The sequence below is a fragment of the Calonectris borealis genome, chromosome 11, assembly GCF_964195595.1.
Source record: "Calonectris borealis chromosome 11, bCalBor7.hap1.2, whole genome shotgun sequence".
NCBI lineage: Eukaryota > Metazoa > Chordata > Aves > Procellariiformes > Procellariidae > Calonectris > Calonectris borealis.
The window spans coordinates 21,589,554-21,610,440 of NC_134322.1; the positions used below are offsets into that span (position 1 = coordinate 21,589,554).

A 20,887-nucleotide genomic window follows, 5' to 3' on the forward strand; every position below is an offset into this window, starting at 1 on the left:
CTTTCAAAGGTGGTCTGGCATTTCTCTGCACACGTTTTTTACTCATCCTTTTCATCTGGGTAATTTATTCCCTCTTCCCCAACACAGCTTTAATTGAGTTCACAGCAGGATCCTGGCACCGGAGCAAAGAACCAAACACCATCAGCTTCCCCAGGCAGGGACCCCACAGGGAGCACAGGGCAAGTGCTGCGCCTGGCCAAATCCTGGCTCCTTGCACCCCATCGCGCATCTCCTGCCACCTCGGCAGCCTCCCAGGCTGGGTGGGAGCCACTCGAGCAGCCCAGGCAGTGCCGTTTGGCACGAGCTGGGGCAGGCGGCAGATAGACCCTGGTGAACCCCAGCCCCTGCCACGCTGCTTAGGATCAGGCCAAGCACAATTACTCTTGCGTCGCCTCTCCCCCACAGCCCACCCACATCACCCCATTTCCAAGCAGCCCTCCGTACGCTGCCTGGCGCGGCAGGGTCTGCTTTCACCCTGCACTGCTTATCCTTTATCAGCTGCCTGCTTGGTCTCGCACTGCTGATCTCGCAAGCCCACCCTCCGTTTCAGCGCTGCCCTCCCCGGGGAGCAGGAGGCTGCGGCGGGATGCTCCCGTGCACCAGGGCACCGAGGAGCAGGAGCCGCTGCTCCTCCCTCCACTGCTTTCTCCTCCGCTCAGAGTCACAAGGAAAAGCCCATGCTTCTGCTGCCAGAGCATATTTGATTCTTCTGCTAACCTGACCTTATTTAGTTCATTATAAGCCCCCAGGACATTGCAACTGTAACTTAAAAGGAAAAAGAAAAAAAAAGCCTAACAAAAACACAAACCTTTTCTCTGATCAATAGTGCAGCCAACTGGAAAAGGTATAATTCAATTTGTCAGCACACCGTTATTAGTTACTGTGATGGAGCCCTTCCTCCCAGCCCCGCTTCCCTCGCCAGTCCCTCGCTGCTGTCCCTGGGGCAGGGGAGCAGCCCCTGATGTGAGACGGAGCCAGGGAAGAGCCAAGACCTAGCAGCCACACACGAGCTAATGGAGCTATTGCCGGCGAGCAGTGGCAGGGCCTCACTGCGCCTGGGGAGAGGGCAAAGGGGGGAGAGACATCGGTTCCGGTGTTAAAAGCAGCGGTGACATCTACCTCGTCCTTCCATCAGCTTGGCAAACTCCCCTCCGGGGGCACACATCTGCATCCTCTCCCCAAAATGCCAGTGCCACTGCTCTTCCCAAGCGTGCCAGTCCTGCCTTGCTGTGCGTCGTCCCCTCGCTGCACCCCTCCGGGATGCTGGGAAAGCCACCTCCGTCCTCAGCAAGGACCCACCAGGGACTGTCCCTGGGCTCGTGTTTCTGAAGCTCCCCTCTTCCTTTCTCACAGGGAGGGCTGGGGCAGGAGCACAGCCCGAACAGGGGAGAGCGCCAGTGTCCCCAAAGGGCTCTGCTGTGGACCAGCTCGCAGCCAGGGAGAGACCAGCAGGAAGGGAAACACACAGGGGCACGCATGGCCTCGGAGAAAATCAATTAGCGTACGAAACAAGGGGCTGAGAGGCTTTGGGGAGCCCTATCATATGCCTTCCATTGCTCTCCATCAGCAGCCTAGCCTGAAATTACCTCCCGCTGCTCCCAAGGCACAGAGGGAAGATGCACAGCCATGGGCAGCCGTGAATACCAAGTGGCTTCTGCATGTGCCGATCCTCCTTGTCCATCCCTTGGCACGGTGTCTCCCAGACCACCTATTTGTCCAGCCCCAAGATCCCACCAGGGAGCAGAGAGTGCCCGTTGGGCCGCACCGCGCCGCCCGAACCCCTGTGAAAGAGGCATTTACAGCAATACGGCTGCTCAGCTCCCTCCCCGCTCTCCTCCCCCAACTTCTTCACCGGGGAAACCTCCAGATACGCATCCAGAGATGTCTCTTTCCATTTGTTGATGTCGACAGGCATATCACACACACATTCATTATTTAATCTACCTTTGAATTGGGCTAAATAGTTCTAACGATAATTACAGAGCATTTGTATTTATAGAAAACCGTCATGCACAATCTGCATCCACACGGATAATGCCGCTGTGATCTATAAATACGGTAGGGGATGGTGTGGGAAGGCAGACAACGCTCTTAGTCGCCATGAAACAAAATGCACGGACGGCCTAACCACGCGGGGAGCTATTACAGCTCTTCTCCTTTCGATCACGCTGCAAACAGAGAGCTGACATGCAGCCAAGCAGCCACACGACATTGGCAAGGACAAGCACGGGGGGCAGGAGCAGACCTGCCGGCAGGGCATGGAGAGGTGGCAGAGCCGCCCCAGGGAAGCAGGACGGGGAGGGGATCGAGGGGAGCAGGAGCAGAGGGAAACGGGATGCAGTCTGTGCTGCCTGGCACAAAGGCTCCGAGCCCCAGGGGGGGAGCAAGGCGAGAGCTGGGGAGCCGCAGGGACGGGGAGAAGGGAAGGAGGATTCGCTGTTCCTCTTCACACAGCAATAAAAGTTTTACAGCAGCGTAGCCAGCTCTTATGATTTTATTGCCAGTATTACAGAGGCAGAGCTTCTCAAAGCCCCAGCCCCTGGAGTCAAGTTAAGATGCAGGAAGCTTGGCTTTCATTAGAAAGCAAGGGGAGAGGAGAGGGGCCAGCCCTCCTGGCTGTGCAGAAACACCGGAGCACGTGAAAACACTAGGCTCCAACTCCAGATGGCAAATAAAAGGAAGCCAATATTTTAATATTTACTTGTTTTTAAAATTATCTTATGCCTCTGGAGTGGAGGTGTGCAGAGAGCAGGGAGTTGGGCAGCCCCGTGGTTTGGGAGGACTCACAGGAGGCAGCGTTAACACTGCCTTGGTGAGATTCTCTATGAATATCCCTGTGGTCTCCCCCCCACCTCCCACCCCAATCTTTTGGCATGTCTCAAGCTTTGCTTCCCCATCTTCCACCCCAGCACGGAGCCTCAGATCAGGCGCGAAGCAGAGACACCCCAAGCGAGCCACAAAGCCGTTTCGCAGGCAGGCTCGTGCTCAAGAAGGGCAGGACCGTATGGGATGCTGCTCAGGGCTGCGCAGCACGGGGTCGTTACATTGCCTACCCCCACACATGCACACACACAAATTACGAGTACTTATATTGCATTAATGCCTGGAAATTTCATTCCAGTCATATCCCATTCAGTGAGATACTGCACAGATGCAGAATAAGCAGCATTTTTTTCCTAGAGAGAAAAGCTGTGTTTCTCTGCATATTGGTTTAAAGCAAACACAGCCAGAGGCTGCGCCCGCTTGAGTAATGGCCCATGACTGTGCCAATGAACAGGGGAGAGATGGCAGCGCAGCACCCGTGCTCGTTTGCTTTGAGATCTCCTTGTGCTGCTCCCGTAATGGATCCACCCAACCCTGCTCTGCAGAGACCATCCTCTGCAGGAGGAAGAGTCCAGTCCAGGCCCTGTGTTTCTTCAATTTAGGGCTTTACATCTCGTGTTTCCCATTGCTAATTTACAAGCAAATATTTAGCCATCTGGCAGCCCCGTCCACTGGGCAGCAAAGCGAACCATTTGGCTTCGCTGCTGAAAGGGCAGAGCCGACATTAAACTTCTCTCCCTGAACACCGGGCACCCCTTTCCAACACAGCACGGCATCCACCATTTGGCAAGCCGCTCCTCCGCCATCTGCGTGGAGAACTCTCCAAAGGGCACGGAGGCCGCTAAATATAGCGGAGAAGCCTAGCAAACATTTGCAGCCAGACTGAGACAACTTCTCTCAAAGTTGTATCTTCCCCAGACTATGTCCCTTGCCTGTGACGTCTCGGATATCCTTAAACACCTCTGCATTTTTCAGTCCCATTTCCTCTTTGGAGTCTTTCCCTTCCCCTCTCTTCCCTGTTCCCTTCTCACTACCACTCTTCACCTCTACTTTTACATTTGATTTCTCCTAACACTTCCCTTCACGCTCAGAGGAGGGCTCTAGATGATGCCAATGCTCCTTTCCCAGCCCACGGATCCTCAAATACAGAAGGGGAGATCAAAAACCCCTGACTCTGCACTCACTTCTCCACTCCAGGACCAACCTCTGCACACAACATCCCTACTTTCACCAGCTCTTGTCCATGGAGGGCCCTGCTGACAGTCCCATCCCAACTTGCATGGGGTGTGCACCGTTTCTTTATGGGGCTCCCCTTTCTTCGGTTACCCAGCTAGCAGCCGGTGGCAGGCGAGAAGCTGATTTTCCCACTCCGGTGTGAAAACCCACTGTCTCAGCAACCTACCCTCTGACTTGGAGTACATGCAGTGCCACAAGCCCTGACCTTCACATCCATCTGCAGCTTAACAGTCCCTTGCTCCTCTTTTTCCAGGAAGGCACAAGGCCAGATGCCTCCTCTGGCCTTTTAGTTTTAACCTTTCCCACGAAGGCCAACGGGGACCGGGAGCAGCATCGCTCACGGCACCACTGACCTGCTCGCTTTGCCCTGCCCAAAGCCAAAGCTAGTAAGAATGAGGAGAACTACTGGAGTGTTGGGCTGAACCTCACTTGCAGACTTTTTTCAGACAGCTTGATCCCATCATCTCTCTGCTCCCTGCAAAGAAACAGCCGCCTAGTCGTGTTTTATCATAGCAAACAAACTAAGCAACAGAGAAGAAAAACAAGCACCCAGCAACCTGGGCATGGACAGGCTTGGCATGAAGACAGCCCTTGCTGCTGCACAGGTCTGAATTGTTAATAGTACAGCTCCTTTAGCTTCCTCATTGGGGGAGTAGAGAAAGGGAAAAATACAAGAAAACAAAATCCCTTTAACAATGAATTCTCATGTTCAGTCAGACGTAAAAGACAGGAGAAGGGGGAGAGAAAGAGAGAGAGGAAAGGATGAGAGACAATAGAAGACAGAGTACTATTTCCTCTTCAAATATTTATTTTCAGGTCTGCCTCGGAGCGCTGCTTATTGAGATATAGAGCCTTGCTGCGCGGCAGCTTGTAAGCTCCTGCTCCATGTGTTCACGGCACTGACTCATCTGGATGTCTGGAGCTGGGAATTCCCACCAGCCCAGTTCTAGACCCCGCAAGAGGGCAGATCTCATTCGGCTCCCTTCCTGGTGCCTCACCTCCAGGCACCTTGCCATGCCTGCTCTCCATCCCTCCATCCCAAGCCCAGCACCAAGCATCCGAGGAGCTCATCTCCTCCAGGCACTGTGCTGGACTCTAGCTGGGACCTCAAAGCACATGGTCTGGCTCCAACCCCTGCCTCTCTGGCCAAGGCACAAACCAGCGCTGGAGCTGGGGCCTGGCCTTGGCACTCAACGCTTTGGGCACCCTCAGCATTTGCCATGATGCCCTCAGGACAGCAGAGGTGGCCTGCAGGGAGATGGGAGATTCTCCATTCGGTCGAGTGGGTGAGCTGAAAGTAGTGTCCACGCAAGGTGGTAGAGAGCCCCGGGCTGCTGGAAGTGACATATCTTGGAGGAGAGCCAGAGCTGACATCCTGATCACAGACAGCAATTAAGAAATTAAGCTATCAGAGAGGCTTTTTGGGAGGGGCGAGTGTCTGTGGTTTGGTCAGACGCCAGAGCAGGTCAATAACATTTGTCCTTCCCCTCTCCGCTGCAGATGGAGATCCTCCTCTGCTCCCGATCCCAACGCGGCCGCACAGCTCCCTCCTCCCACCACCACGCGCTGTGGAGGACACGCGGCGGCAGAGAGGGAGAACATCAGGACTCTGCAAGACAGTGATGGTGGGGAGAGGGGTTGGACAGGAACCACCTTGAGAACTTTGGCAAAATCAGCTTCATCTTCCCCGAACTGTAGCCCCTAGCTATAGCTCGAGCCCTGTTTTACAGGGAAGAACAGGAACTTTCAGCAAAGCTCCCTGAGCAGATACCAGGAGCCATTCCCCACCAAGCCCACATCCTCTGGGCAAGAGGCAGCCCGTGGGCAAGGACAGCCATGCCCAGGCTGCCTGGCACTGGGGCACGCTGCCACAGGCCACGCGACGCAGCACATGGTGCATCCAGAGCAGTCCTTGGGGAGGGGGTCCCGCCACCAAACAGAAACGCCTCCACGTGACAGATTACACACAGGACCTACAGCGGGAGCAGGGGCATCCCATCCGTTATCTGAAACGCTACCATCCTCCAAACGATGGGGCCTGCAGGTCACGGGGGAAAGTCCTTCGCTCAGCTAGAAACCCTGATTAGCCCTGATCACTGCCATCTCCTGTGCAGCTCAGCTTCTGTACCAGGTACCAGAAACCAGGACAGCCACAGCGCACCTGCACAAGCTCGCAGCCTCTCGCTGGCCACTAAATTACGTGTCTGAAACTGAGAAAGCTGTGTTTCCTTGTCTGGAAGCCTGTGCTGGGAACCACATGGAGAGAAACCCAGCTGTGTCCCCAGACACACACCCGAGCGTGAGGGACTCGCACCCCGCCTCTCCCCGAGCGGCGCACGCAGCTCTCCGGCACTGCGAGCACCACGTCCTCCCCCCCACCCCCTGCCACTCCGCGCGCTCCTCCCTGCCGCGCTCCCGTGCCACGCACGCTCCCGCCCCAGCCTCGCGCGCTTGTGTGCACATCTGCACTTGCACGCCTGTAGCCACACGCAGACAGCTTCCTCCCCATGCCGGGCCTCAGAAATATTGATTTCTTTCCCCCCTGCAATATTTCGCTTGGCTGAGCAGATTTAGAATTGAAGAGTCAGACTCTGCCTAGAGACCAGAACCATATTTAATTCCACGGTTTAAGAAGCCCTGGAGCAGGTTATTCTTATTTTAAACTACCAGTGCATTTAAAAGCAAGTGACATTTCAGGGGGATGGGATGGGAGATGGCTGGTGCCCTCTGCCTCGGTCCAGCCGGCACTGGGAAGAGTTTTGGAGCTCCGCTGCTGCCGCACCGCATCCCCACAGCCCCACCAGCTGCTCTGCCCATGCCAATGAGAGGCAAGGGGTGGTGGCGAGCTCACGATCAAAGCTCAGGAGACCTGTTTCCACGTCCTTCTAACCGAGGAGAAATGAGAGAAAGAAAAGAAAGGAGAAAGCAAAGGTGTGAAAACCTCTGATGAAAATTGCTCGGTGCATTGAGGTTTCACGATTCATATTGTCTGCTCCTGTACCCAGGCCCTGCTCATGGAGCAGAGTCCTCGGTAATGAGCAATTTGCAGATATTGAACAAAGACACGGTGCCTCGTCCAGAGGACGGTCCCTGATGCTGCGTGATCACGGAGCAGTGCTGCTGGAGGGCAGAGCCGTCCGCATCCACCTCCCCGACAAACACCCCCTCCAGCCTGCTGTAAGTCAGGGCGGCCACTTACGCCCGCAGCCGCACCGCCACAGCTCCCAACCACGCAGCCTCACCTCGGATTGCCAAAGGAGATGCACCGCTGACTTTTAAGGGAGAAGGGGGGGGAAATACAATAGCAAAGGCTCGCCCAAAGCATCTGTGAGCCTATGCCAGGTCCAAGCAGTTGTGCACAGACCAGGCTTGGCACACACACACTGCCTGCTCCGTGCCACGCAGAGCGCCCAACTGCTACCCAACACAGCGGCAGAGGAGAGCCAAATGTCCCCAAAATGGAGGGTGCAGCCCAACAGGAGGAGGTGTCCAGGCAAGATCAGCCCTGCCAAGGAATGGGCAAAGGTACGCTGGAGAAGATGAAAGGAAACACAGGTCCCTACACACTGCCCTCATCCCTAAGGACTCTCGGCACAGGCCCTGCTCCACGGCCATCACCCTGCCCTGGCTAAGGCAGGCTGGTTGGTGGGTCGAGCACGCAAACCTCCGCTGTCCCCCGCTTTGCCTCAGGCACCATCTCCAGGTCCCTGCCGTTTCCAGCCATCCCCAGCGGCCCTGCCACATGCCCACGGAGCAACAGGCAAACAGAGATGTTCTTTACAACCTCTAAATAACGAGGATGAAGACACCAGGAGTCAGACACCTCAGGGCACTCCGGTATGTGTGTGTGCATGTGTACACACACACGTGTCTACCGAACAGAAAGAGATCAGCAACAGGACCAAGTGCTGCTCCCGGGGCCCCCGCGGGGCTGGAGACCCCCACCCGCTCCTGCAGCGGGCTCAGCTGGGCTGCAGCGAGCACACGGGGGTCCGCTCTGCCTCGCACTGAGAAGGCAGAGGCACCAGGGAGCCGCTCCTCCAGCTGGGAGACCAGCCTAGCAGGGCTGTGGTTTGCAACCCGGGAGCTGCGGAGCCCACAAGGAGCTACAATTCAGTGGGAGACATGATTCACAGCAGGGCGAGCTGCGGGCTCCCGGGGTGAAGGCAGCCCCGGGGGCTGCGGTGGGGGCTCAGGACAGCTGCGGTACAGGGAGATGGAGCGCCTACCGCAGCAGCCCGTGCATTAGCTCGCTGTGGTCTGCTATGACACAAAACATTGGTAGCTGCGGCATTGTATTTTGACTGAAGCAGACAAGCAGGAGAATGAAACCGGATCCTTTTATATAAGCTCCCGCAAACGCTGGAACAGCTCTTGACATCTTTCCCCAGCTCTGCTCCTTGCTGGTCCTCGTGTGCGTGAGGCGGGGGGCGAGCCGGGATCGCCCCAGGCCGGGGAAGGGAGCTGCAAACTGTTCCTGCCCTCGAAAGCGTGGGTTTGGGCTGTGGGGTGGCACCCCTGGGGGAGCACGCCGAGCAGCCCGAGGGGGTTTGGACCTGGTGCTAGGCAGGCCAGGGCTGTGGGGTATGGATGCCATAGGGCACCCCAGCACCAAGGGGCAAGGCTGGAGGCAGGCACAGCTTAAACTCGAGCTCATCTATCCAGCTAATCCCAGGCAGGGGCGGCTCCAGCGAGACTTGGTCACTTCAGTACGTAACAGGGCCGGGGCTGCTGTGAGCTTGGGCGCAGGGAGGTCACGTACTGGGGGGCTGTGTGGGACCCGCCGGGCCTGAGGAAACGTCTGAGTGAAGAGGGGACAGCTGAGACACAGGGCAGGAGGAAGGAAAGAGCACAATTAGCTGTGGTAAAAGCCAAGGCTGTGAAAGCACATTACCATTAGTGTAATTATTATTGCAATTCCTTTTTTTCCGTATTTTTGACAATTCAGTAAGAATTAGCTTAACAGAAGAAAACTTCTTCTGTTAAATGCCGGTGAATCTAAAATGTAGAGAAGTGCAATAGCGTTTCACTTTACATCTGGACATTTCTAAGGATTTACCCATTTCTTTACAAGAAAAGTTGAGGAACTTTACAACCAAAATTTTCTTTCTGAAGGAAAATGGCAATCAGTTCATAGAGAAAACTGCAGAATGAAACCCTGGGACATTTTTGTTTGTTTGTTTTTCTGCCCCAAACAAACAATTCAGCAAAATAGCCATGTCTGCAAACTTCCAGTGCTGCTGAAGATGCATTTTTCTCAACAACAACCACCACAAGAACAAGCATCAGCTTCTGCAATATCTTGTCTCAATCTGCTGAGACCGGCCAGCGTCAGCTGAGCTACCGAAAGCTTCGGCACATGGGTGCAGCCAGGGCACCCCTCCTCCTTCCCCCATCCTCCCGGAGAACCGGCACAGGCAATAACTACCCGTAATGAAATGGCATTTAAAGAACAAAGAGTCTATGAGGAAAAAGTCAGAATGAATCAAAAAAGTATATAAAAATAACAGAAAAGCATAGCAATTAGCTAAACTGTTAAACAGGCATTAAATAAAGTTTCCTGAATGTCAAGTTGACACGTTTATATTCAGGAAAGGAAAGGAGTCCCTTGAGTTAACCTCCCTGCTAGGCTTTAAAGGCTCCTGGTGGCTGTGGCTGGCTGAGGTCCCTTTGGTCTGGGCTGCTGGATGCAGCACACACCCCCCAGCCAGCGCCGCCCCCCTGCGCTCCTCCTGCACCCTCACCATGGGGACGGTGCAACGGGAGCTGTGGCATGGGCAGGGCTCCCGAAGCGGGGGGCTCCGCACTGCTTCAGACACACGGGGAGGGGAGAGCCGAGCGACTGCTTGTCCCCCACCGCTATCCAAATGCCACCAGGGTCCAGGGCCCTTACGTCAGGGTGCCTTTGCATCCCCGGCTGCCATCTCTCCTCCAAGTAGGACAAAACAGCGGGGCTGCCATCAGACACATCTCCACCTTCACCTCTCCCGCAGGCACCAGCAACGATTTTCCCTCTCTGGGGAAAGCAGCTTTGTTTAGCAGCATGTTACCTGTCAGCAAAGGCTCTTCCCTCAGCACCTCCTGAAGCGAGTAAACCCCTTCTTTTGGGGGAGGAGGGGAGATGCTCCTTCCTGCGGCAAACACTGCCAGCTCCCTGGCACGAGAGCGAGCGCCTTGGTGGCTTCGCGGCAGGAGCCGAGAGGTGGCCTGGCTGCCTTGCCCCCCACTTCTACGGAGCAAACATCCGGCTGCTCAGGAGCACCAGGCAGGCTGATGGCATTATTTCGTGGTGCATGGAAGATAACTGCGGATACAGAGACATGTATATATGCAGATATATGTGTATTTCTGATTTCTCCTGTGCTTTGTATATATATAACCCAGAAACTTAACCAGTGAGATACCGGCAAACCCATCAAACAAAGCAATTTGTCTCAGACAATTGCCTGAGCTGCCTCCAATGTTGCTGTCTTGCCATGGACAATAAGAGGCTCTTAAGTGTCCCGAAATTGTAACTGCACGCTCCCCAGTGCTTTCACCCCTACCCTTCGCTCCTCTCCCTCGAGCTCCTTCTTCCCGTGTTTCTCCAGCAAAACACTCTTACACAAATAAACATGCAGGGAGGCACAAAAGGCATTTTGTCAAGGATTTCAATACAACCACATATTTCTCATTCAAATATTCAGCTGTTTCCTTCGAGATCAAAAGCACCGCACTGAAACGAGGTGAGGCAGAAACATCCCTAGCCAATAGCTCGAACTCCCCTTTCATTCTTCTCCTGGCTGAGGGAGCAGACGGAGGAATCTGTCACCCCCACCGCGGTGGCTCCCAGGTGTCACAGACCCAGGGCACCTGCGCACACAGGTACAGCCCTGCCACACCACCCAGCTCTGCACAAAGCCCCGCACAGCCATAGATTACGATAATGGCCAGTAAAGCCTTTACGAGCAATGTCTGTGCAACAGGCAGGTGATCTGGGTGCCATGGGGTTTCCAGAGAGGTGCAAGCTGGGGCCGGCACATCCTGGACCAACTGGAGAAAGCTCCCTGCTCCCAGAAACCTGGATCAGGGTCTGGCCCAAGGAAGGGTCCCCATGTGCTGCACCAGCACCCAGAGAAGCCACGGCTGGCTGCTCAGGGAGGAAGGAGGCGCAGCCGTGCTGCTTCCCTGGTGCACAGCCTCCTCCAGCATGGCCAGCGCTGGAGCATCGCTAGCACCCGCTGCCACCCTCCCCCAGTGGAGCTATACAGAGAGGGAAGGATGCACGGGTGAAGTGCACCCTGCCCCAAAACATGTCCACAAGCCTCCCCCTGCACCCCTACCTCCCAGCCAGAGACCACCTGCCAGCCTGAACTGCACCACGGGCTTGGGTTTGTTAACAGGGACTGCTCCCCTGCCCAGCAACCTCCACGGCGGAGCTCTTTAGCCCTCCTTGTGCCTCAAACAGCCCTTTGCCCTATGGGCACCTACATGATGGGGCAACAGGGCTGAGCCCTGGCAGCTGCCCTGCTCCCTTCCCCACCTCAGTGAGGAAGGTGCTCAGCAGTCATGGGGTTTGGCGCGTATACTGTATAATATATGAACTCGTACCAGTTTTATAAGCCCCTCCTGGCTCAAATCACATTGTGATTCTGAACAGCCTTAAATTCATTTAAATCCTAATAAAAACACCGCGCTGCATTTGCATTCGCTGCTCGCTGGTCCCTGTGGCTGCTGTGACAGCGGTTCCTGTGGAACTGATAATGCTCGGGACGCTGCATACCGGAAACCATCCCTCACAGGCAGGGTCGGGACGTGCACGTAATAGGACTATTAAAAAAATAAATGCAGGAAATGGACCTCCAAGACTGATTCAGGATGATGCACGGAGCGGTCGGGTGCCAAAGCTGTCACAGCAGTGCTGAAACCTCAGTGTCCCACCTCCTCTGGGATCCCAGAGGAGGATCAGGCCACGTACGTGGCTCTGACAGAACAAGGCACCTGCAGACAGCACTGTGAGGGGTTTTAAAAGAGGACAGGGAATGACTAATGAATTACCAGCAAATAACAAGCGCTGTGGATGCTGCGGGAAGTTTGTGCGTGAATGGCACAGGCGCCCTGGGGGCGGACGGGGACAGATGTCCAATGTTGCCTGGTGTGCCAGTGACGGGGGGGGGCTGCCGTTACAGCGTGGAGGCATGTCACACCACGGGGAAGGTGCTGTGACTGCATCTCACAGCGCATCCTCCACCCCCAGGCCACCGCGATGAAGCACCAGTCCTGCCCTTCCCTCCGGAACGCAGACAAGCGGGATTTGCTCTGGCTGTGCTGGAGGACGCAGCGAGGGGCTGGGTGGTGGGGACCCCGAGAACCCCAGCTGCCCTCAGCAGGCCTGTACAGCTCCCCCACCTCACCCCAGGCACAGCGGGACTGTCAGGTCAGCACTGACCCGGGCCCTGCCCAGATGCCCAAGATCACCTCTCCCACCCTCCCCAGCTCTGCTGCTCCACCGCTCCCTTCTGCATCCCCGTGCCCCTCTGCAGCCTCTGGCCTCTTTCCTCCACGCCCAGCCCTCCGCCCCGCTCACCCTCCTCGGCACCTGCCCAGCACTTTAAGCCTCGCTGTTTTTGGTGATGACATTAATAAGCTCCCCTGAAACAGTGAGATTATGAGCTATACCCTTGCAGCAATAGAAATACTAATTATTACAGAGATAAATGGGAATATCAATGATGAAAGTCAATATTATTGCCTTCTTTGTTCCTGTTTGTTTTATTTGTAGATGAAAAGACCACTCAGCCCGTCTCCCCAGGATGTGGCCGGGAGCTGGAACAGCTCCTCTTGGCAGGCTCATCCAGAGCCGTGCTCTGATAAGAAATCATACTGCACACATGCCTGCAAAGGGCTCTCTAAATCAGCAGCTCTCAAAAGCAGGCATTGTCTTTGATTGATTCATAAAACTGGAGCTGCCTCCATTCCCCACTCCGGTACCAGGCGAGGGAGAATTTAGGGGAGGGGGAAGGTGTAACGTGGGTGGAAGCGATTAATTGTGGAACACAGCACAGCACTGGGAACGCTCCACCATTTGGCGGGGTTTGACGCTCACGCCTTCATCCTCCTCACCCAGTGGTTTAGCCACCAAGATGGGAACCGAGGACCCCTCCCAGGCTGTGACCCTGGCTCTCGGGCTGACCTTGGGCAAGTCCCCCAGCGCTGCTGCAGCCCGGCGAGCGCTTGCCACAGCAACGTTGCCTTATTCAGCAAGTCTGCTCCCTCCGTGTATTCTGAGTCAGAGCTGCTGATTTCGGTGACAACAGACTTTTTTTTTTAAGCCCTATGAGCCTCACGGAGCTAACGCAGCTAAGAGCGAGTGAATGGGATGCTAATTTTGGATCACACCTAACAGCGTCAGGAGGGCGGTTCCTGGAGCAGCCCCCCTCCCTGCAGGCAGGCGATGTGCTCCCCAGGGCCCCGACCCACCGCCGTCCCCCCACGTCTGCGGGAGGCAGGGCACAGCGAGGAGGCAGCGCTGGGATGCACGCCGGTGCACAGCCCAGCACACCCGGAGCACAAGGGACATTTTTCTTCTTCCTAGTACACCCCAATATGCCACTAAATCGCCTCCCTTCCCTTCCAAGTCTTCAGTCTGTCACCGGGAAATATTTGTGGGAACAAACCAACCCACTGACCCCCAACTCGCCCATCTCCAAGTATCAATACAGCGATCGCCTCCCTCCAACGAATACAAACCAGCCCGGCCCCTCTCCATGCTAATGAGAGCAAACACTCCTCCTGCCTCTCTCCAAATGCAATGAAACCAGGCGAACTGGAAGCCTTGCAGGAGTCATTATGCCAGTTTTTAAAAAGAAACCAGCCTGTCCTGAATATTTCATGGAAGGTAATTTTTTTTAAAGCTTTAAAAACCTCCCCCCCCCCCCAGCTTTGTGCAATGTCAGGGTGCAATTAAGCAGAAAGTATCAGCACATAAACCCAAAGAAACTGCCATGCACACCCAGCTCCTGCTCTCGCTTGCTCCCGCTTCTTCCCTGCGTTTAACATCAACGTGACATCCCAAGCTGCGTGTGCACAATACTACCTCCCACCCCGAGACAGGGAATAGCTGTTCGACTGCTAGAAAACCTCAAGTGCCTCCCAGCCTCGCTAACACGGCGCCCAGACTCCTACCACAAATAGTCCCCGATGGTCCTGCCAGGGCTCACAGGCACTGCAAAGCCCTAAGCATCAGGCACCCCGCGTGAAATCCCAACACCGCAAACCTCTCCAGAGCCACTGGACTGCAGTGGTGGCATCCAGGTTTGCACCAAGGGCCAGCAGCTGCCTGCATGGTGCCATCCTTGGGCTGCACAGCCTGGCTCCCTGCCTAGCTTATTAGCATTTTGCCCAATTAATATTTATTTTTGCAACTGTGCTACCAAAAAATGTTAAACAACAAAAATCTCTATGTTAATGGCTTTGTTAGCCCTCAGAGCAAGATGCTTGGAGAGAAATCTGATTTAATCTAGAGAGCCAGGTGGGAACCAGGTACGGTGAGGAAAAGAAATTCAGGGCTTTTCTTGGCCCTGCTGGGGTGAAGGAGCAGACCTTCCAGAAGAGCACCTACCAGAACAGGCTACAGACACCTCTCCCTCTGTTGCATTCCTTCCCTCCAGCCTTGTTCTCTCTCTCAGCTCTTTCCAGCCACCCTGTTCAACCACAGCTTTTGGACCAGCTGAAGACAAGAGCATCCCTAGTGTCCCCACTGTCCCATGCAACTTTCCTGGGGACAGCCCCAACACTGCTGCTACTCCTGCATAAGACCCCCCCCCCCCCCCCCCCGCTTCTGGAGGCACCAGCTGGCCCCCTTTGGGGACAGCATGGAGTGGCAGGGGGTCCCAGGCAGGGGCTCCTGCTGCATGGGCAGCCAGGCTCTGCTGCATTGATTTTCCTTGCTCTGAGCTAGGAGATTGTTCAGCAAAATGAAGTTACCAGGGAGGTAACGTTTTTCACCTGAGAACTTGTATTGCTCTTTTCAAACAAGTGCTGACCTGCAGAGTGTGGCACACTCCCAGGATAGCCACCCTCTGGTAAATGAGCTGCCATCCCTCTCCTCCCCTCACCAGCGCCTGCCATGCCAGGTGCTGGCACCCAGCCCCTTCTCCTCTCATTCTTCTTGCACCCCCAGGTCCCCCCCACATCCTCCTCCCTGCTCCTGGCCACCCTCACAAGGGGCTTCTGGCCCATTGCAGCATGAGATGGGGAGCCTGGGGGGCCCCGTTCACATTTATAGGCTTTTGACATAACCCTGATGCTGAGAACTTGCTTTTAAAAAGCGAAAATCCAAGATGCTCCTGGGACACAGGGGCTTAGTGGAAAGCTTGACCTATCGCAAGTCTGCAACTGCGTCACCAGAGCTAGCAACAGCAGAGGGGAGAGGGAGGATTTTTTGGGAGCATTTATGGCACACGCATTCAGAGAGGAAGAGAAATATCCCTCAGAAACCACATAGATTCAAAGATTTGCTCAGTTTAAACACTAAAAATTCATGCATTAAAAATCCACTCAGGTTCAGCCCTGCCTCAGAACTAAATAAAACCTCTGACCACATCATCCAGCCCCAAGGTTCATGGTCTCCTTGAGGAGAGGGCTTACGCATCCGCTCGAGGCTCAGGCTGAGATGCCCCCTCCCAGTGCCGGGTCCTTTGGGGAGGGCGAGGGGCTGCACGCTGACCCCGGGGTGTTCAGGACCCGAGATGTGGCTGCTGCCCACCATTACGCCATGTAGCGCCTGGCTGCCCTGGTCTTGCACTAGCTACTGGAGAGACTGGGCTGAGAAACAGACTACACCCCCCCTCCATTATCCCAAATTTCCTAGGAAATAACTTTTTTTTCCTTTCTCAAAGGAAAAACAAAACCACCTTGTTTTCCAAATACTGTTCTTAGGAAAAATCTTCAACTTTTGCAAATGACACTCTGGAAGAAAATATTCAGATCGAAACCAAAATTAGATGGCTCTCAGTGCTTGTTTTTTTCAGGGAGGACTTAAACCAGCACGACCATTTCCCAGCAGAATTTTGTTTTGATAGAAGATTGCTAAGAATAAATGTGTTTCAGGGCTTGCTGCTGAGAAGGTGTTTTGACAGAAAACCGCTATTTCCATGGTCCCTCCCCTTGCTCTGCCAGCCCTGACATGGTGGGAACTCCTCTGACCAAGCATCCTTCGCACGCAGCTCTCCCCGCACCCCAACCTGCAAGGAGTGCCCACGGGAGCAGGAGGGACAGGTGCCTGGGTTCATTCCTGCTTACCATAAAATGGGAAACGGCAACAAGAAGCTAGAAATACCTCTCCGACGGCCCCTCTCGCGCAGGAACGTGAGGCAAGGTGAGGACACGGGCCCCTTTTTTGCATGCATCAGGTTGAGCCTATGCAGCCTGCTCTTTGCTTTGAGCAAAGAACATGATGTAAAGGGGAAATTATATATCTGTGTGCATGTGTAAGCCAGTTCTGCCTCGCTGTTTTGATTCCCTTTTCTTTGAGCCCAACATGGGCAGTCCCAAGAGAGCCCCTGCACTCTGCCCCAAGCAGAGGTATCCCTCCCGGTGGCACCCGCGGCACCAAGATCCCAGCACACCCCGCCATCTCCTACCCCCTTGGACAACATCCAATTTGAACAATTCTCCTCCCCAGCTCTGTCATATGAAAGATGCTTGAATCATCGTAATTTTTTTTTCATTAGGAAACTAAATTCCGCTCTTCACGGAGAGATCCCTTTGTTCTCTCCCAGGGACTGACATCCTGGGAAATTGCCTCAGCCCAGCCAGCTCTGATGTTTGCTGTCTCACACGTTGCCTGCATCAAACTGACAGTTCACAGCTTTCAGCTGGGGATTTGTACGTACAGTACAAGCTGAAACCTGCTCCCATCTCTTTTAACTGTCCCGACAAGAGCGCTGGAAGGGGGCTGAGTCAGCAGAGAGTGCGCAGGCGCCGTGCAACGGTAATAAAGACATCTCGGAAAACACTGCCTTTTGAGGACCCTCTCGCCTGCCCTCTCCTGGAAGATGAAACTATTTCTGGCCAGCATCCCCCAGGCTGCAGTGTTCGGCTGTCCGCGCTGTTCACTCCGCGCAGGCAGCGTTTGCCCCTCGCCGACGCAATACGAGTTGGAGCAAACCCACCTGCCTAAGCAGAGCCATACCGCCCCACGACAAAGCCCTCCTTTCTCAACAGTGCCACCATCTGAATATTCATTTTGGATGCCTCCCCTGCCACCCCGGTAAAACCCTCCCCTGCGCAGGCATGATGGATTGAACATTTCCTACCTGTTCCAGACACGCAGGCAGCACCTGCCCCAGATCCTGGTTGAAAGCTGCATTGCCTTACACCCAGGAGGGCTGGGTGGCAGCCCCAGACCAGAGGGGAGAAGGCATTTCTACCACTTATGGCAGCAGAAACCAGTCCAGTCCTGGACTCGGCACGACCGAGGCATGCGAGTGCCATATGCTCAGCAACACAACAGCGCCCGAGCTCGTGTGCCACCTACCCGGGTCAGATGAAGGCAGGATGCTGGGGGATCAGATGCCAGGGGCGCGCTGGGCTTTGGCCTCTCCTCTGCTTTCCACTCATGCACTGTGGGCAAAACGATATCGCAATTAGGGCTTTAAACCTGGCATTTGAGAGGCACACAGGAGAGAAATTAAAAAGCTGTGAATGCTTTTCCCCTCTCCCTCCCAAAACCAGAGCTCAGCTGAGCTTAATCTTCATCTGAGCTGATATTTAAAAGCTATAAATCAGGCTGCAACAGACAGAAAAACACAACTACCAAAATTTAGTGGACCCGCTGCTGAAAGGACCAAAATGAACTGCTTAATAGAAGCCATTTTCCCGTGGAAATAGAGCAGGCCTGTACTTAGCAGGGCATTGATCTACTGACAGCTACTGGGACAGATTTGGGCCAGAGCACTTGGGAATCATTTGCAGTGATCTCTCAAGGAACACATGCATGCAAAAGCCCTCTGAAAAACACTGCTGTAAAACAGTGCTGCAGCTGTCTGCAAGGCCAGATAGCACTTGCTGGCCAGCATGGGCTCGCCCTGCCCTCAGTAAGCCCCCCCAGGCCGGCAGCACTGCCAGGGCAGCTCAGACCCAGGCCTTGCTCCCAGCTGCACCCCTGTACCCCGGCCTTGGTGGCTCCAGGTCGTGCAGAGCAATAAAATGCTTCACACAGGACAAGAATTACAAAACCCCACTAAAGCCCAGAGCTGCAAACGGGTCTCACAGCTCAGGACCGCAGCGATGGGGCACGAGGCTCTGGCTGGGGGACACTGCATCCCACAGACCCGGGGTGTTTGGGGGTCCCCCCCATAGATGGGCTTTGGAGATGCTGTGTTACAGCCAGGGACAGCCCAAAACACCACCCAGAGCAAAGCACCATCGCCCCTCTCTGGGGACAACAGGTCCCCAGGATGCCAGGAGCTCCAGTCCAGCCAAGGAGCGCACAGGGACAGTGGCCTGTCCCACCCTGCCCCCCCGCAGGTAGGGGATGCTCCCTAAACCCAGCTGGGCAAGTGACCCCTCCGCCCGCCCCATCCCACAGCCCGGTCAGGCTGCCAGCACCGGAGTGCCCAAATCCACTGTGTCCCAGCCCCAGGCTCCCCTCCCCGCTGCCGCCACAGCCGGGGTACGGGCTGGCGAGGGCAGCGCAGGTACCGCCGCTCCGACACTCCTGCCATGTGTGGAAAGAGCAGTGTCCCACATTCACCTTTTCTCCTGCCAGAAACCATTCCCCATCACAATTTTCACTGTTTCAAGGGATGAGGTCAAGGCAGGGGGACGTATTCCTCCTTTTTTGGAATTAAAAAAAAAAATCTTTCTCCGGATCCTGAGTAGCTCCACAAGCAGGGTGGCTCAGGGGAGCCTCAGGAGACACGAGCAGTGCCAGAGGGGCTCCGGCCCCACCGCGGGACTCTGCCTGCCCTTCCCAGCATAGGGACACAGCGCCGGGCTGGCCAGGAGCCTCTCACCTGCCCGCTAGCTCTTCCGAAGCAGTTATCATCTGAGATAACCCAAGGAAAGCAAAACCATCTCACTTCCAGAGGTGTTGAGTGCTCTTGGCACTTACTGGCTTCAAACCCGGGTGCTCATTGCCCCCAGCCCCCGGCTAATTCTCACCATCACATGGCCTCCACAGCAGCAGCAGAGGAGCAGGTGACCCGGCAGACGCGTGGGGCAGAGACGGCGCGGGCACGGGGGATGCAGCGCTTCCTCTGCCCAGCCGCCTGCGCCAGCCCCCTTACGCACATCGCTCCTGCACAGACTGGTCTATAACAACAATTAATGGTTCATTGTTTGTGGTGGGGTTTTTTATTCCCATTATTGACTACGCCTACTCATACTTAGCAGATCTTACAACGATCCCAAAAGCTACCAAAATAAACCTTCCATGTAAAAACCAGGAGCAAGCCAATGCCTCTGCTTTAAGGGAACACAACCTGTCCAACACACTTCAGAGGACATCTGAGGTCCTAACATTGCTCAAGAGCCTGCAGGCACCATTGAAAAATGGGAAACAACTTATTTGGTTATTTATTTATTTTTGCTTTCACACATCATTTATTTTAAAAGACTAAAAACATGTTTATGAATTTAACATATTTAAATGGGCCAAAATCTGTTTAGCTAGGAAGGAAAACAACTCTCCCACCCCAAACTTCTTGTGGGCTGGGACCTGCTTTTCAATCTTCCACCCACAGCAAATATTTCCATTCCCTTTTTAAGCTGAAGGGGACAGATCAGGGAGAGGACCTGGGGGGGGCTGTTCCACACTCTCCTCCATCACTGACCCAAGTACCCCCTACCCAAAGGGTCAGGGACCCCTGGCAGAGGCATCAACCAAGAGACAGGGGACAATAAAGGCATCTGTGTGTGGGGAGAGCATCCAGGGAGGATAGGATAGAAAAAATGAGAAGCCTTCCTTCCTCCTCCTCCATCAGCAGCTTTCCACAAGGAGGATCAATGCAGCCCACTGTAACTGCACCGTTGTTCCATTTTTAATTAATGAAAGAAAAAACTAATCATTGAATTAAACTTCTCATTACTCCAGCTGAATACCCACTAAGTAAATTTAATTACTATACGAATTGGGTTTCTCCCTGCCTGTTTCATTAGCTACTGATAAAGATGAAGAGGGGGGAAAAGAGGGAGAGATGAAAACGGAGAAAGAGAATGGAAGGTGGGAATAATAAATGCAAAAACAGAGGTAAATGATTCAGCAGGTTTCAGGAGCTTCCAGTAAGGGCCTGGGGAAAGACCCTTCCACCCCTCCCAAACCAGGCTGGAGGGATTCCCTGTGGGATAAACCCCCTTCCTCCTGCCCAGGGACAACCACCATCTTCCAGGCCCATATCACGTGCAGCACGTAGAGCCCCACGAGCTCTGCCTCTGAGCAGCCACCCCACATCCCAGAGGCTGGTCCCTGCTCCAAGCACCCAGAAGCACGGGCACACCGCGAGGACCCCTCGGCACGGAGGCCGCAGGGACGAGGGTCCTACCACCCTCCCCAGCACGGCCACCTGCAAAACAGCAGACAACACAACCGGCTCCCCTCCAAATAAGAGCAGACACTGATTTCAGATCTGCAACCACCCTTGATCCCTTCTGATCTCGCATAGCTCTGAAGAGCCAATTTTTGTCTCTGCGACAAAGGCAGCAACCCTGTCACACTTCAGCAGGGAGCCGGCGCTGACAAAAGCATGGGGAGCACACGAGAATGGATATCAAACACCTGCCGTCCCACCACATACCGAGACACCTGCCTGGCACTCTTTATTTTAAGCCTTTCTGCTAGAGTGGG

General features: G+C 54.8%; 1 protein-coding gene across 1 annotated transcript in view; it reads right to left on the bottom strand.

Annotated features, from left to right (window-relative positions):
• LINGO1 (leucine rich repeat and Ig domain containing 1) overlaps positions 1-20,887 on the bottom strand; it is a 136,383-nt gene that overhangs the window by 48,204 nt on the left and 67,292 nt on the right. The window contains exon 4 of the mRNA XM_075160465.1: positions 17,579-17,664. The gene's annotated coding sequence lies outside the window, so the exon portion shown is untranslated. The remainder of the gene's footprint in view (positions 1-17,578; positions 17,665-20,887) is intronic.